Raw genomic sequence first — 18447 nt, 5'->3', positions numbered from 1 at the left:
GTTTATTTTGTTCAGTTATGTTGTTTGGGCTTTTGCCCCATGTAAGCCGCCCTGAGTCCCCACAGGGAGATGGTGGCGGGGTATAAATAAAATAATAATAATAATAATAATAATAATAATAATAATAATTATATAATCAACCATTCCAATTGGGTTTTTTTAACTGATTAATTTAGATGCCTAGGGAAACTGTTTTTTGAATGGCAACTGACTTAACATAAATATGAAATATTACATTTAGGAACAAAAATAACTATATTGGAGGCAATTCTCTTTCCTAAGCATTTTTTATGAAACATGAATATGATTTACCACTTGAGACAAGTTACAATTCAGTAACTTCTGATGTAAGGCCTCTTTCCAAAGATAACAGTAGCCTAAATAACTGGGGTTGTTATGGGGATTATATTACAGTATAGTCTCACTTATCCAACATAAACGGGCCGGCAGAATGTTGGATAAACAAAAATGTTGGATAATAAGGAGGGATTAAGGAAAAGCCTATTAAACGTCAAATTATGTTATGATTTTACAAATTAAGCACCAAAAATCTCATGTTTTACAACAAATCAACAGAAAAAGCAGTCCAAAACACGGTAACGTTATGTAGTAATTACTGTATTTATGAATTTAGCACCAAAACATCGCAAAGTATTGAAAACATTTACCACAAAAACATTGGTTAGTAAGAAATTGACTACAAATAAAGATAAAATTGCATTAAGTAAACTTACAATAGCAACATTGTCGGAAATTAAATCCATAAAAAGTTCAATCCTTGCTGCCTAGAGAAACAACTGGGGTTTGGGGCAGGAGGCAAACTGCACTGGATAATCCAGAACATTGGATAAGCGAATGTTGGATAAGTGAGACTCTACTGTACCATTTTTACAAAGAAGTAAAAACCCACAAAAGCTTGGTCTCCATTATTACTCTCCAATAGTGGGGCATTTTTCTGTCTGGCTACAATCTGAGGAAAAATTAACACTTCTATGTTTTATATATGAAATGTTTTATATACCGTGTTTCCCCGAAAATAAGACAGTGTCTTATATTAATTTTTGCTCCCAAAGATGTGCTAGGTCTTATTTTCAGGGGATGTCTTATTTTTCCATGAAGAAGAATTCACATTTATGGTTGAATTAAAAAAAATGAAAATGTATTATCTACTGTACAGTAGTTGTCATCAGAAACCAGCATAACCAGACAAACTGTGAATCCTATCAAGAATTTCTTGTTACTACCATTATTTCCATGTACAACAATCCATGGTACGTACATTTACCAAACCTGCATGCTGTGATGTTCTGTTCGGCGGGCATGCTTCCAAACACAAACGGTGCTAGGTCTTACTTTCGGGGGAGGCCTTATATTTAGAAATTCAGCAAAACCTCTACTAGGTCTTATTTTCTGAGGATGTCTTATTTTAGGGGAAACAGGGTATGTTGGAGGAAAATCCTGAGAGTGCCTAGGACCGCAAGAAGATCCAACCAGTCCATACTCCAGGAAATAATGCCCGGCTGCTCTCTGGACGGAAGGATATTAGAGGCGAAGATGAAGTATTTTGGCCACATCATGAGAAGACGGGAAAGCTTGGAAAAGATCACGATGCTGGGGGAAATGGAAGGAAAAAGGAAGAGGGCAAGGGCAAGATGGATGGATGGTATACTTGAAGTGACTGACTTGACTTTGAAGGAGCTGGGGGTAGCGACAGCTGACAGGAAACTCTGGCGTGGGCTGGTCCATGACGTCATGAAGAGTCGGAAGCGACTAAACAAATAAACAACAACGCGTTGCATTTCACAGTAAGTTTCCTTTTGTCAAGTCTTGCAAGGACTGAGTTTCTCTTCTTAGCTAAATACACTTGTGTGTTTTAGCTCTACATACATTGAAGTGACTGGCCTAGTCTTGAAGGAACTGGGGGCAGCGGCAGCCAATAGGAAGCTCTGGCGTGGACTGGTCCATGAGGTCACAAAGAGTTGGAAACGACGGAATAAATAAACAACAAAAATGACAGCTTTAAAAAAGGTATTTGAAAAAACTGGAAAAACAACAAACTGTGGCTGCTATTTATCACACTTGGGATGGACAAGCACCTTTTATCATCTTTATATCTGCTCAGATTTCCTTCTAATAATCATAAAATGGCAACTGTTAGGACAATCTTCAATTTTGGGAACTATTCTGTTTCTGTTCCTTTGATTGCATTCATAGCTAAACATCTGTATCTCTTGTTCCTGAATGTTTAGACAAAATGGGAATGTTACTTTGGAGTGTTCCATTCAAAATCAACTTCACCTGTACTGACAAAGAGAACTGTATGCTGAAACTGTGTAACTTGTGCATTAATAATGTATCTTTCACTGTTTTCTATTCCACACTCATAAGTTTCCCAATAATGACAATACTGTTCACATCCTTCTGTTTGCCTCACTTCCTCCATCATGATTGTTTCCCCTTATTTTTTAAAAAAGTACACTGCAATAACACAATTATGGTGTGGCATAACAGAGCTATTACACTTTTGCATTAATAATGGATAACCACGAATCATAATTTCTTTAAAAGTAAAACTGGCCATAAGATTGTGCTGTGTGGTACTGCAGGAAAACAGAAGAGCGATCTTTCTGTAAAGAATATTGCTGTATATGTATGTATTTGACTAAGTTTTTGTGGGATCGCAACTTGTGTGTATGTGTGTTAAGGGAAAAACACCTGATCAATCACAATTCATAGTTGGGTAATTAGAACAATCAAGGATAACAAGCTTGAACCACTCCCTGAATGGGGTATAACTTGGGGAATGTTTGTAAAGCTTTTTGGGACTTACTGAATCACTTGCTTCAGAACTTACTTGGAGTAAGTTCCTGGCTGAGAGCCTACTATGCTTGTCTCCTTGCACCACTGAAGAAGAAATCTCCAAAGAAGAAGTATGTATTTAATGCAAAGAACTTTATGTGAGTTTGTTGCTTCGGATGGACTGAGTTATTTTGAAGCTGGAGGTTTTGTGTTTTGGAAGCTGCTTGTTTAATTTTTCTCCTTGACTCTGCTACTTAAGAGTAAACTTTGATTTTTCCATTTTCTTGGCTTGTTTTTTGCTCATTGTGGATGCACAAAAGGGCTGGATAAGTCTGGACAGGATTGCACACAGTTTGTTTTTTCACAAACCCGTAACAAAGAAGAGGAGAGTAAAATAAAGGCATCTGAATAGTGGCTTCCTGAGATTAACAAATCAGGATTGAACTGTTATTGCATTATAATAGCAAATCATTTATATTTTAAATAATTAGGGAAAAAATTAAAATAAATCTAAAAAGGGATTCAAGAGGGCAAAGAAAACAGACCAGGAAACACGGTTGTTCTCTTGGGAAGTCTTGTTCTCTGAGAACAAGCGCCAGAAATACTCTTGACACATTTTTGCTAAAGATTTCCTTGGGAATCTTAGAGGGAGGGACAAGCAGACTATATTCACACCACATGTATCCAATCTTCTCACAAAAAATTGCAATGAGACATTCTCTCTCTAATTGGTTACATAAGCACAGAGGGAAAGAGGGTCAGTAATGAATTATTTCCAGCACACATAACAAAAAAAGTGCTGGAATTCCTGACAATTCAAACGCACAAAACCAAGAGAATGGTAACATTGTGCAAGAAGATTGATGTAGAATCATAAAGTTGAAAGAAACCTTATGGGCCATCCAATCCAACCCCCTGCCAAGAAGCAGTAAAATCGCATTCAAAGCACCCCCAACAGATGGCCATCCAGCTTCTGCTTAAAAGCTTCCAAAGAAGGAGCCACCACCACTACTACAAGGCAAAGAGTTCCACTGCTGAACAGCTTTCACAGTGAGGAAGTTCTTCCTAATGTTTAGGTGGAATTGCCTTTCCTGTAATTTAAAGCCATTGTGTTGTAGCTCAGCCATCATGGCCTGTATTCCATCAAGAGATGGAGTTGGAAACAGATGATGCTGCAGATTTTGCAGACATTTCTGCCCCGGACAGGGGCCCCTTGGCCTTGCAGCTGCCTGATATGGTTACTCAAGAAGAACCGCTAATTGGCTAACATTCCGACGTCTCCTCATTGTTACCTACACCAGATGGTGTTGACCTGGGTGAAGATGAGACTTTTAATCGGAAGGCATTTGTTACAAAAGATAGGAGCAGGAGAGAGGGAGTGAGACGGAGTCAAAGGTTAGCTCTCAAATTGGATAATGGCTAACTTTCCCATGAAAACTTTTGTGGGTTCTATACTCCTTAATTTTGCAGACTTGGAATTCTTTAAAAGTGCCCCTCACTGTATTCTCATTGCGGTGTCAACTTTGCCTTTCCTCGGAAGAGGTTCCAGTTTCCAGCTCCTTGCCTTGTCTCCTGTATCCGTGCCAAGTTTCCAGTTCCAGTTGAGCCGCACCGTGCCACGACTCCAGAGTAGACCTCTCCTTACACCAGGTTTTCCTTGTTCCTGAATCGAAATTGACTCTGCCTTGTTTACCTTGCTTTCATGCTCCTAATACGAGATACTTCGAGTGGATTTGGAGTTTGCAGATTTGCAGCGCTGTGTTCCTGCTATTGTTCCATGGACAAACTTTGATTTCTTGGAGGAAACTATTGAGTTTCATTTGTGGATTACAATTTGGACATTTCTAAACCCCTTCTGAACTATAATTGACTTTGTATAAAGAACTATTCCTTACTCTGACTTTCTGCCTTAAATCCGCATAGATATATATTTTGCTTCAATAAATGGCTTGTGTTGTGACTGCGCCTTCGGGGACTGTGGATGATAGTGGTGGGATCAGGAGAGGAAGGAAAAACCCTCGCGAGGAGGGCTCGTTAGAGGATTTGCATAGAAAGAGAATTAGGGACCCCAATGGGGAATCTTCTATGGAAGATTCAGATGGAGAGTCTGTGGAAGAAATGGATGCTGGTGAACAGGTGGTGGCTGAGGAAGTGGGCACTGACTGGGCACGGGCACCGGAGATGCCTAGGGAATTGGGGCCCATGGATACTGCTGAACCTTGGGTATCTTCAGAAGCAGATCCCACTTGGTCTGTTTGGAGGAGGGAGGATGGATCCTCAGGTGTGCATGGTGTTGGGTGTGGGCAGGATGATTGGAATTCTGATCCACGAGCTTTAGCTGTGTGGAGTTCTGATTCAGATTAAGGATTTGGGACACCTGCTCTTTGTGTGTTGATGTTTGGACATCCAGGGAGAATTGGGATGAATTGGGAATGTTTGGTCACTTCACTTTGCATGTGGCAAGGTGTTGCTGGGCGCCATTGGGATTCCTGTATGTGTTAAAGAAGACTGGACTGGGACTTTGCTTCAGATGTAAGTTTATCTGGGTTGCTCTGCAACGGAGGGCTGGAACTGTGTGGGTTTTCCTGGACTGCACTGTTATTACTATTTTTAGCTGCTGTTGCCTCCGTTGCCTTGGCTCTTTGTGCCATTTCGTGGACCTTGAATTGATGACTACAACCTCTGGACCTTGGACTGGAATTTGACCCTGTTTCTGCCTTCGCTCTCTGATTGGTCTACCCACGGCTCTTGACTTCTGGCTTGCCTCCTGACCCTGCTGCTGTCTCCTGTCCTGACCCTGGATCAACCTGACGACGTCTCTTTGCTTTGTCCCTTGAGCTTCTGGCATTACCTGCACTCTCGAACAGTTTGCTGCTGTTCCTGCTATTTCGACTCCGGACCGGTTTGACAACATCTTCTTGCACTGTCCCTTTAAATCCCCAAAGCCTGTTGCTTGCAGCAGTAAGTGCTTGGAGCCGTACCTTCCGTTTTGCACCGTCTCCAAGTTTGTTTACAAGCTCCTTTGCCCAGTTTTGGTTTCTGTTTAGAGCTTTGTGTTAAAACTGCTAGCTTGTGACTCTTGGGAGTTTTTTGGGAGTTTCCAAGTCTTTGTTTTGTTTTGGCTGCTTTTCCAAGCCAACTTAGTTTGTTTAGAGCTGAATTGAAGCACCTTTTGTTTAATTTGGATTATTTGCTTGGATAATCCGGTTTGGCTGCTAAAGCATACTTTCTGATATATTTTTGTTAAGTGTTTAAAGCCATCTTTTGTGTTTGTGTCTATTTTTTGGGCTATCTCTTGAATAAACTCTGTTTTGCTCTCAAATTGGCGTCTGACTCTTGACAGCTTGTGTGTTATATTGGCTCCTGTCTGGTTTTCAAGTGCTCGCGCTACCTTGGGGTGCAACACATTGTTCCACATCCTAATCTCCAGGGCAGCAGAAAACAAGCTTGCTCCCTCCTCCCTATGACTTCCCCTCACACATTTATACATGGCTATCATGTCTCCTCTCAGCTCTTCATAGGGCGTGTTCTCCAGACCCTTGATCATTTTAGTCACCCTCCTCTGGACACATTCCAACTTGTCAACATCTCCCTTAAACTGTGGTGCCCAGAATTGGACACAGTATTTCAGGTATAGTCTGACCAAGGCAGAATAGAGGGGTAGCATGATTTCCCTGAATCTAGACACTATACTCCTATTGATGCAAAAAGGTATAACAGCATTGTGTGATAAAGCTTCTTCCAAGAAAGTTAATCAAACTGTGAAAATAGGGATTTCTTGACTTCATTGAACAGGTTCTGAATCAATTTCAAGGGAAGAGAATTTACGGCTGAAATTTTATGAGCTTTTTTCTTTCTTTTACAGTCTTTGTCTCTGTTGCTTCTCAACCTGTCTTAATGGATGAAGAACTCAGCTTTTTCCCCTCCATGAAAACATTCTTACTGTAACATCCATAACTAAAGGTACAGACCTGCATAGCTTTTGGGATTTTAGCATTGTCACTTTAGTTTCCTGTGCCTGACTTAACAAAAACAAACAAACAAACCTTTGCCTGATGAAGAAACGGTTGAGACTCAATAGCTAACACAACATTTTTGTGCCTTTTGGTTGACCTAATAAAGATACTTCAGTGTATATTTTGGATTTCATTTAATGATCGGCATATATACTTCTTCAATTTTCTGCCTATTTAGGTAACCCTGCATGCATTTGATAAAGTGGGATTCAATCCTTTAAAGTTTATGGCAAATGCCTCTTTCATACAGCACAATTATAGTACTAGGATCCCACTTCAACTTCTGGGGCTTCGTCCTAAGAATCCTGTAGTTTATAGCTTGGTCAGAGTCACTAGAGAAGTTCTACAACTAGGATTTTAAAATGCCCCTCCCTAAACTGCAAATATCCGGACTCTACTAGATGGAGCCTTTTCATTTCACCTGGAATAATAGTACTATGTTGGCAAGAGATTTTCTTTCAGATGCCATTGGATTCTGCTTTTAACAACTGCAATTCATTTTGTAACAATCTAATAATTTTTATCATAGAACTGTGATCATACTTTAAGTGTGATCCTTAACATCTTTTTTCTTACATTTTAGTAGACCTAAAAGTTTTCATTTGCCTCCTGCTCTCCTAACTAGCTGACACATACCACAGAGAGATGAGATGCCGAGGCTTCAGTCATATTTTTAACATTCCCTGGATTCACTGCCAAGCTCTAGTGTAAAGCAGTCTGCTCTAGAGACGGTCCGAAATTCTCTTGCCAAGCTATCTAATTTCTGAAGAACAGCAGGAGCCTGTTTTTGTTCCTAAACCAGGCTTTCATATACATCACTCTTGGAAAATGAGCTTTTAGTTACACACTGAAAGACACAGAGAGTCATACTTTCCCATCAATGTTTATCAAAATGCAGAGTATTAAGGAACTGGAAAAACTAACTCTTGAGTATTCCTTGCCTAAGAAAACCTATGAAATTTATGGGGTCATAAGTTAATAGTGACATGAAGGCACATATAGTGACACATACACTGAACTATACATTTTTAGAAGAATGAAATGGCAGCAAGCAAGCAGCAAATGTTTGTAATAGCAGTCACCATCCATGGTCCACTGGAGGACACTTTCAGATATAGGGCTTTTAGGATGGCTGGCAAACATTACTGTTCCATTATAAACTAAAAGACAGATTTCTATCAACCATTTATCAGTGTAGTGCTTTTTATTTGTTGTTGTTGTTGTATGCCTTCATTTCCAACCTATGACAACCCTATCGTGGGGCTTTCCTGGTAAGATTTGTTTAGGGAGATTTGAACCCTGATCTTGTCATAATCTAACCCACTACACTACAGTGATTCTAATTTTTTTGTTTGTACACCTCACCATATAAGCAGGATCCAATGTTGAATGTTATGCCAGCTTGACCATGAAGTCAACATGAAATGTATTAAAAATTGAGATTGTAAACCATTTTGTTCCAGCTCTATTTTATTTTTATTTTATTGAAAGCTGATTTGGGTTGTGCCCTATGGAAAAAGCAGGTTACAAAACAAAACAAAAAAATCAAATGCCAGAAAATCGAAATGCCATTTAAAAATTGAATTTAAATGGCAGGTTTAAATCTTCAAGGAAGATGCTCCCTGGAGATAGGCAATTTGGTGCCTTCCTGGTGGTTTAGAGTATAATTTCCAGAATTTTTGGCTTGATCTTACAAGAGAAAACCAGGTCTGGCAGCACTTGGAGACATTCCAAATTGCTTGCCTTTGACCCTATTTGATTCTCATTTTCTCACTCCAAAGCCAGATCACACAGCTGGGAGATCATGGAAGAAGAAGTCCAGGCATTTTTATAAATTTCATCCTGAGCCTAATCACTCCCAAGTGAATATCTGGTTGTGGACATCTGTGCCTGGTTAGTGGGTTGTTAATGTAATCTGTAGTCAAAACTGGCTTTTAAAAGGTTATCTGTGATGTCACCTACAAATTGCATTGATTTCTCACTTTTGCATTGAGTCTGTGGCCTGAGAAATGAACTCCACTCTCATTTTTGCATCAACCAAAGCTAATGTAAATAGGAACTGGCACTGCATTACAAAACACGAGGAGACCATAAAGAGCAGAGCGCTGATAATCTTTGGAATGTTTACTGAGTCTCCACCTAGCCCTGTTTATGTCAGATTTTGTACCATTACCTCACATGTTATGCTTTGAGAAAAGCTAAAATAAGCAACTGCTTTTCGGAAACATTTTGGGTCCAATCTCACCCATGACCTATGGTATTTTTCCTCTGTTACTTAGAATAAGTGGTGTACAATATTTGGATACAAAGGCCTAGCAGAAACTTTCTAGCTCAATCCACACTCCCCATCAGCCTTCAATACCACCCCAAAAAACTCTAGAGGTACATCCCCACTGAAATCCATTGGCAGCTAGGTGAAATGGAAATTGTTAAGTAAAATAAGCAAGTCGGATCTTGAATAACCAAAATAATAGTTTATCTTCATCTTGTGGCAAAGATGGCTGGCTTGTGAAAAGAAGACAATAGGTCTAGCAATCCTTCCCCAAACACCAGTTTGCCTCCCAAATACTAGTCGAAAGGAAGTTGGGTGTCATCTGCATGGTCATGACTCCTTAGAACCCAAATGGTTTAAACTGAGACAAATTGCTTGTCTACCTGAGTCCAAAAACTCAAAGTGGACCAGAAGTCCTTCTTCTCCCTGGTTGCACAAGTGCTTTTTAAAATCCAGTTTGAAATCAATGATCCAATCATGTGGTTCCTGGGAAGAACTTGAGGTATTATGGCACTCTCTGAAAATGGAAGATGCCTGAGGCCTCCTAAAATGCAACAGCAGCAACTTCTGGCAATATCATTCTCTTCCTGCTGGTACTGTGGGGTTTTCTGAGGCTGGGAGTGTGACCACCTAAGATTACAATAGTGGCTTTCTGAGGATAAGCACGAATCGAACCATGGTCTCCAGAGTTGTTCAACATTCAAATCACCAAACCACATTAGCTGTCCATAAGAATCATAAGGGTTGTGAAACAGAACATACGAAACACATATCCAGGGTCCTTCATTTTAGGATTGCCAAAGTTAAACCTGGAGAGGTCCCTTGTATCTTTAATTATTATTTAAACGGAGAAATTTCAGCAAAATTTTAAGGCCAGAAAATTCAAAAGCATTTAAAAATTAATTTTGATTTAAATGACAAAATTTTGTCTTTTTATTTCATTTATTTAATTTTCCTCTACTGCAGCTACTGTTGCAGTTTTAGGCATACTTCCCTGAATATTGGGGAAACTCACATTTTACATTACGACTCCCAGAATCAGCAGAAATAACTGAGTTATGAGCACTGCCCTGAACCCAGTGGGAGGTGACACTTAACCCAGTTAGGACAGTGCTGCAAATGCTATTGAGTTTTTTTAACCCCATCTGTTCCAATTATGTGCCTGTTCCATATAGACTGGTTATTGTATTTCACATATTTCAATTGGGAATATTGAAATCATTGCATAGAATTACTTTACTTTGAGTTTAGCACTCTCAGCTTACTTAAGTAATAAAACAGTGCCACCGTGTGGTGCTCTATTGAAATCTGTAGATAGATAGATAGCGTACTAAAGTGCAATCTTGGCAGATTTACATGGGAGCAAGCACCAGTGATTTCAAAAGTAGTATTCTAGACAAGTATTTTATCATATCAGTGTAAAAGGGCACCTGAAATAACACTGGTCAACACACATTTTGGTATTTCAATGTTAGCCCTATTTCTAGGTATATTTGACCTGCTAATTCCAAAATATGGCAGTGCAATCCAATGCAATTTTCTGAATCGGTGCCCCAAATAACTCCAGGAACAGGCCTAAAAACTAAGATATCTAGATTTTTTTGATGGCCTGTGTAATAAATTACCTCCATACAGGGCCGTAGCCAGAAAAAAAATTCGGGAAGGGTTTTGAAAATTTTGGGGGCGGGGGTTGAACCCCTAGCCCCCACCCCCCCTGGCTACAAGCCTGTCAATATCTGCTTGAGATAGTGCCTGGAGGGACTCTTAATTTTTGCGTCTTGTAGACTTAGCATGGGGATTTAGTTAACCAGTTAAAATTCATGAGTAAACCAGTTTTTTTTTTAATCGGAAAAATTTCGGGGGGGGGGGGGTTGAACCCCTAACACCCCCCACCCCCCCCACCCCCCCGGCTACAGGCCTGCCTCCATATATCAAAATGATAAATTAGAAAGCTAACTTATTTTGCGATGTTATCAGAGAATATCAAATTAGACATCATTTACTCTACTGCTTCTTAAACTCTGGAGATCCCAACATTGAGTTAAGGGACCCCATTTGGGGTCAGGATCCACAGTTTAAGAAGCAGTGATCTGCGTTCAATCTATCAGCTGAACACAACTCACCACCAGAACCTATATATTACTAACTTTAGATTTGCAGTTTAGGTAGGTATAAAGGCAGAGCTGTTCCAGAAAGAGGCCCTGTAGTCACCTGGTAGTGGCGTAGGAGTAAATTTTGATGTGTGAGCCCTCACCACACAGTCTCTCCAGCAACACCCCCATGGAAAGTTCAGATGTGAAGATAGTTATGTTGATCTACAATTGAGGTGGGGCTGAGGACTCACCTGCTGGGTGGACCTGCTTATCCTTCCCCTCAAATAGCTCCATTATGTTATTTCCATTTGTTTTTCTGTCTGATATATGCAATCACAAAATGTTATTTTAGCAGTCTAATCGTTTTAGAGTGCATGGGAGGGAGTTTTTGTGAATTATGGGATCTTTGGCTTATGTTTTTATGCAAAACCTATCTGAAAAAATACACACAATTTGGGCATGAAGGAGCCTTGCCTTTATGGGGCTCAGAGCTACATGCAGCTACTGGGCCACAACATCCCCATTCATGCTCTAAAACAATTTTAATAGTTTTGGGAATTGGTCCTTTTGTAATACCCCACCCAATATGTAGCTTCAGTTCTCTTGTGGGTCAGGTGGTAAATGACCCCATAAGCACTTAAAACAGCTTCACTGTTTCTCATGTTCAACATCATCAATGAAAAGCCTGCCAAAGCAACAGGATAATACCTAAGAGCCATTAGGAAACCATTCAGATTCACCAGTGTCCTGCATTAGACCACCATTATTGGTCCCCCATCCTTGCAGAGGCTTTGAAAATGCAGCTACACTGTTGATTTGATGTAGTTTGATGCCACATTACCTGCCATGACTCAATGCTATGGAAACCTGGAATTCATAGTTTGGTGTGGCGCCAGCACTTGTTGGCAGGGAAGCCTAAAAACATTGTAAAATTACAACTCCAATGTTTATATAGCATTAATACTGAAGTAGATGCACCCTGAGTCCCATCACCAGTTAGAGATCAGTCCATGACAATATAGCTATAGCAAGTTCCTGCATTTCCAGATCACCATCATCATGTCTACAGAAAACAAGGTCTAGGGTGTACCCAACCAAATCTCTATCATTCTAACCAGACTGGCATGCTCATCCATTTTCAGGTTACTGAACCATTCAGCAACTGGTACACCAGCATTTTCAATTCTGAAGACAGTCACAGGCTGTCTTCCTAGGCTATTTTTAATTGGGCAACAGTTTGAAGGCAACCAACACCCTATTGTGATCCCTTCCCATAAAGCAACACAACTATCTTCCATTTCCATAAATGCCCCTTCCCGGTATGACGAATACTTGTATTATAAAAGGAGAATCTGAGAACAACATGTCATCTGATATGTTGAAACATGATCTTTTAAAAAAGAAAACACATGTCAGTGCTGTCACCTTGCAACAATGTGAACTGTATACATTTGAAGACTTTTCTTTCGGCACTGTGCATTCACACTGACAAGATGTCTTATTACAACTATATTGTATAACAACAAAAGGAAGAGATTATCTTCAAGAAGTAAAACATAGACTAGTGATGGGTGGAGGTTTTCAAATTAAATGCCAGACACTAATGCCAGCCAAATGAAGAAACTGGGGTGTTTTGCACTTTCCATTCCTGTGTCTAATACCATTAGTGAGGGAGTTTTCAGTTAATGGCACAATTGTGGATGAATAGCATAAACTGAGCTGCAAGTGAAACTGATCATTGAGTTCTGTGAAGTTTCTATATCTCTTTTAAATGGAACCTAGGTCTGTTAAAAATAGCAAAAGACCATGTCAAATATAAATGTAAAAAGTAGGAACTTGAGAACAATCCAACCCAATATTTAAGTTTTAAAAAACCAAAATAACATATCTAGTCCAAAGGTGCCATGTTGGCCACTATCCACAGAGAAAGAGGACGGAAGAAACTTAAGAGGGTAAAATAAAAGTCCTCTATTGGTGGTAGTTTTTACTCTTTATTTTTCTTTTTTTTATTAAAAAAAACTATTTTAAAGAGTGACATACAGAAAAAAGCAGAAAACACTGATGGAAGAAAACACAAAACAAAAATAATATAAACAAATTAAATAAAATGATGTGTGCTTTTGCGCCTCTAAAGAACTACTTTTCCAAGTATGAATGTGTTAAAGCACTGAGCTACTGAACTTGCAAACTGAAAGGTCCCAGGTTCAAATCCCGGGAGCGGAGTGAGTGCCCGCTGTTAGCTCCAGCTTCTGCCAACCTAGCAGTTCAAAAACATGCCAATATGAGTAGATCAATAGGTACCGCTCCGGCGGGAAGGTAACAGCGCTCCATGCAGTCATGCCGGCCACATGATCTTGGAGGTGTCTACGGACAACGCCGGCTCTTCGGCTTAGAAATGGAGATGAGCACCAACCCCCAGAGTCAGACATGACTAGACTTAACGTCAGGGGAAACCTTTACCTATCCAATTAAGAGATAAACATGGCTCCATGTATTTAGACAGATAAAGCAACATATAGAAATCTGGTTGTAGTGGGGGACAGTACTTCAGGAATTCCATCAGCCAAAGTTGTACAAGTGTTTTTGGGTACAGCCAGGCTTAAGGCCCTGTGTAGTCTTCAATATATATATTTAAATAATCATATTTATGACTACACAGGACTTTGACCCTTCTTGCTTTACCCTCTTTATTTAATTCTGAAATCCATGCAATCAACTCACATTGATCAGTTTATAAACATGTGGACAATTCTTGGAAAGTAGCAAGTTGACATCAGAATTTAAAGTAAATATTTAATTCAGAGAGATTTAACACATTATTTTGGCAGAAGGTCTTTGCATCTGTGCTTCTCCTATATCCTTCATCTTTAATTTTCCTGCTTTTGTAAGAAATGTGACTACCTATGTATCTGTTTGAACTAATAACCAGGTTAACAAATTCTCCTTAGTTGTCACTGCAGCAATATAGAAACAGCTTGTATTTTTAAGATACTGTCCAGGAGAAACTGCATTTTATACAATCTTACTAGTTACAAAAAAGACCTAACAAATGTTCTGATGCAAAAGTATGCATAAGCCTCTAAACATAGCAACTACTTAAAACTCAAATAAGTCTCTCTAGTATTGCCAGTGCCATCCTGAATAATACAATAACTCAGAAATGACAGAATAAATAAACTTTTCTTACCAGAGTTATTGTGATATTCTTCCAAAAATGTCCTGGCATTATTGTTAAATTCCACATCAAATGGAAGACATGTGTTAATTCCAATATTTAAAAAGTGTAAATATGGTCAAATTCTGAAGGATATATCCAAAAAGAAGAGTAAAAACAGAAGATACCAGACACTAATGGCAGCCAAATGAAGAAACTGGGGTGTTTTGCACTTTCCATTCCTGTGTCTAATACCATTAGTGTCCTGATTTTTGACAACAACTCCAATTGGGCCTTATTTTTTCCTTTGTACCAAATCGAGTTTTGTTGTATCAATAACCCTCTAATTACTGCTTTACCAGCCTCCCAAACCATTCCCGCCTTCATTCCTTCTTTAACATTGTTCTTAAAGTAATTATTTATTCCCATTCTAATTTTTTCCCTATGTGACTTGATTTTCAAAATATAATCATTCATTCTCCAGGCTCTGTTTCTTTTGTATCCCACTCTTAATTTCATTAATATCGGATTATGGGCGGCTAATACTCTAGGTAATAACCCGATCTTCTCTGTTTTATCCACTAGTTTCTTAGTGCCAAATATCAGGTCAGTTACTGAGGATGTGCCATGTTTATGTGAATAGTATGAATACTCTTTCCTTGTTGGATTGTGGACCCTCCAGATATCATAGTCTTTTTTGAAAAATAACGTATCTTGTATTAATTCACCGTACAGACACATTTCTTAGTAAAGTTCAGTTACAGATAGGATGTAGCTTCTTCTCTGTGTTGAGAACACAGGGTATCAGTCTTTATCAACAGTTTATAGTCTTTAGTATGGTTGTACTCACTGAAGTCCATAAATAAATATTGAAGTCTCTAAACTGACTTCTCCACTAAATTCCAAACACCAACTTGTATGCATCCACCTCCTCTGAGGTCTAAACAGATACATCTGTTCCCAACAAAATCCAAACAGGTACAGAATATAAAATAGAGTCTTGAATCTGCACATGCTCAGTATAATGTCAATAACTCCTCCCACACCAAAGAGTCAAATCAACATACAGTAGTCTCACTTATCCAACCTTCGCTTATCCAACATTCTGTATTATCCAACACAGTCTGCCTTTTAGTAGTCAATGTTTTTGTAGTCAATGTTTTCAATACATTGCGATATTTTGGTGCTAAATTCATACATACAATAATTATTACATAACATTACTGTGTATTGAACTGCTTTTTCTGTCAGTTTATTGCAAAACATGATGTTTTGGTGCTTAGTTTGTAAAATCATAATGTAGGGGTTCCCACCACCTTAGGCTGTTAGGAAATGTGGGAGTTGGAGTCCAAAACACCTGGAGGGCCAAAGTTTGCCCATGCCTGGTTTAGGGGCACTGTAATAAAGTTTTTGATAATATCATTGTAGTAAGGCTTTGTCAATGGCCAAATATTTGGTCACTAGGAAGAAATCAGACTGCCAGGGTGGCCAGGCTGCCTCCATAGCTGCTGCAGCCCCTTCCCAATATCCTTACTACATTGCCCATGATGGATCTAGGCTTAATAGGGGCTCATACCTTCCCAATTAAGCCTCAGACTGCCAAAGTCACCTCCATAGGAAATGCCACTAGAAGTCTATGAACTGGGAGTTGGGAGGCATGAAAATGGGTGCTATCTGGGACTGATTAGTCAAAAAAAAATCTAGCTAATTTGCCAGCAAACAAGTCAAAGGTTGAGCCTGAGGTTTCAAAGATGAACTTTAATAGTACAACAAAACAACAATTTCACATAAGAAAAAACTAAGAAAGCAAAGGAATTAGGCAGCCTAAGGCAAGTAACTTGCTCAAGAAACTGACAGCATGCAAGAGATTGTGTTTGAAGCCCTGTATCTACCAAGAGATAGAGACATGCACATATAGATAACAAACATTTTAGTCCAAACCTCCCCCTACCCCCGCAAATGAACCACACACCACATACTACCGCGTTTCCCCGAAAATAAGACAGTGTCTTATATTATTTTTTGCTCCCAAAGATGTGCTAGGTCTTATTTTCAGGGGATGTCTTATTTTTCCATGAAGAAGAATTCACATTTATTGTTGAACAAAAAAATGAACATTTATTATATACTGTACAGTAGTTGTCATCACAAACCAACATAACCAAACCAGACAAACTATGACTCCTGTCAAGAATTTCTTGTTACTACTGTATAAATATAAATAACATTTTAATATATTATTACCATTATTTCCATGTACAACTGGTATGTACAGTTACCGATCCTGCAAGTTCTGGTGTTTTGTTTGGCGGGCGCCGGGCATGATTCCAAACAAAAACTTTGCTAGGTCTTACTTTTGAGGGAGGCCTTATATTTAGCAATTCAGCAAAACCTCTGCTAGGTCTTATTTTTTGGGGATGTCTTATTTTCGGGGAAACAGGGTAAATAAACAAGATTAGCATAGTAAAACAAGAGGAGGCAAAGGTCTAGAAAAGTTGTAGATATATTTGAAAAAATGAAATGAAAACAAGTACTATTCTCAATTTTAAATGGAAAATATGGTATCAGCCAGTTCAACACAGTTACTAGTCAAGGCATATATTTACATTTAATCTCTTAATTAAGTCATCTGTGTATTAAAGACTATCCTATCAATTAAAATAATGTTTTAAAAATAATACTTGTTCATTCTTCAGGATAAACAAAATATTTATCTCAATAGTTTCTCACAAATGTTTTGACAATAGAATGTGTAAATTACCTTTAAAAGTTACCAGGAAGTTCTTGCTGCTTCATGTTCTCTCAGATTGCCATTGAAAATTGTCTTCTGTAAAAACAGAATTGCTCATCACACGAGGTCATTATTCTCAGAAGACGTGGCAACATCACTGTATGATGTCATTTTGATAAATTACAATGGTGTCCTTGATTATCTCAAATGAAGTATAATTTATTTTTTAAAAGTGATTCTCCATCACTACTAGTAAACATTACAGCATTTCTGGGAAGCATTTATATACTGCCAATAACCTCAGCAATCAACATTAGGGAGTTGGGGACCCATAAAAATGGATGAATTAGCTGTGGCCCAAGTAGTTTTCAATTCTGCAATAACTATTGGTCTGAAATAGTGGGATACTGAGAGAATCCTTCCCCATTGTTCTTTCAAGAGTAGTACAAGTAAATTACTTGTCACATATCAATTCAAACTAAGCAGGATGCTGAATTATATTGTGGATCTTAGATAGCTAGGAAATTATCTTCAGATACTTTTCATTAGACATTTATTTGCCTTTACATCATCCAACAAGCCATACCCAGAGTTCTATGTACAAATGCCTACCCTCTGAATTTCCAGTAATTATTACTGTTCAGGTTCTAAACTGCTGTTGCTATTGTTTTATGTTGTTTTATGCGGCTATAATGTTTTGATTTTACTGATCTATGCTTTAATCTATGCTTTAGGAGCCCCAGTGGCGAAGTGTGTTAAAGCACTGAGCTGCTGAACTTGCAGACCAAAAGGTCCCAGGTTCAAATCCCGGGAGCGGAGTGAGCGCCCGCTGTTAGCTCCAGCTTCTGCCAACCTACCAGTTCGAAAACATGCTAATGTGAGTAGATCAATAGGTACCGCTCCGGCGGGAAGGTAACGGCGCTCCATGCAGTCATGCCGGCCACATGATCTTGGAGATATCTACGGACAATGCCGGCTCTTCGGCTTAGAAACGGAGATGAACACCAACCCCCAGACTCAGACATGACTGGACTTAACATCAGGGGAAACCTTTACCTTTTTTATGCTTTAATCTATGGTGATTGGGCTTATCCCCATGTGAGCTGCCCTGAGTCCCTTTGGGTAAATGAAGGAGGGATACAAAAATAAAGTTGTTGTTGTTGTTGTTGTTGTTACCTCTTCCAGCATCAATCCAGAAAGATTGGTAAAGTGAAACTCCTTGCTGGGGGGGGGGGGGGGGAGGGGGGAGGAGGCACATACAAGTTGAATGCCTAAATCCAAAATACATGGGAGCAGAAATATTTTGGATTTCCCCCCAGATTTTGAAACATGCATATACAGTAGAGTCTCACTTATCCAACATAAATGGGTTGGCAGGACAT

General features: G+C 39.1%; 1 protein-coding gene across 1 annotated transcript in view; it reads right to left on the bottom strand.

Moving 5' to 3' along the window:
- The window catches only part of filip1 (filamin A interacting protein 1), a 153811-nt gene that overhangs the window by 127091 nt on the left and 8273 nt on the right, over positions 1-18447 (bottom strand). The window contains exon 2 of the mRNA XM_008122107.3: positions 17096-17161. The gene's annotated coding sequence lies outside the window, so the exon portion shown is untranslated. The remainder of the gene's footprint in view (positions 1-17095; positions 17162-18447) is intronic.

The sequence above is a fragment of the Anolis carolinensis genome, chromosome 1 (genome assembly GCF_035594765.1).
Source record: "Anolis carolinensis isolate JA03-04 chromosome 1, rAnoCar3.1.pri, whole genome shotgun sequence".
Lineage (NCBI taxonomy): Eukaryota > Metazoa > Chordata > Lepidosauria > Squamata > Dactyloidae > Anolis > Anolis carolinensis.
The sequence above is the reverse complement of the archived record's forward strand: the minus strand, read 5'-3'. Positions and strand labels throughout refer to the sequence as shown.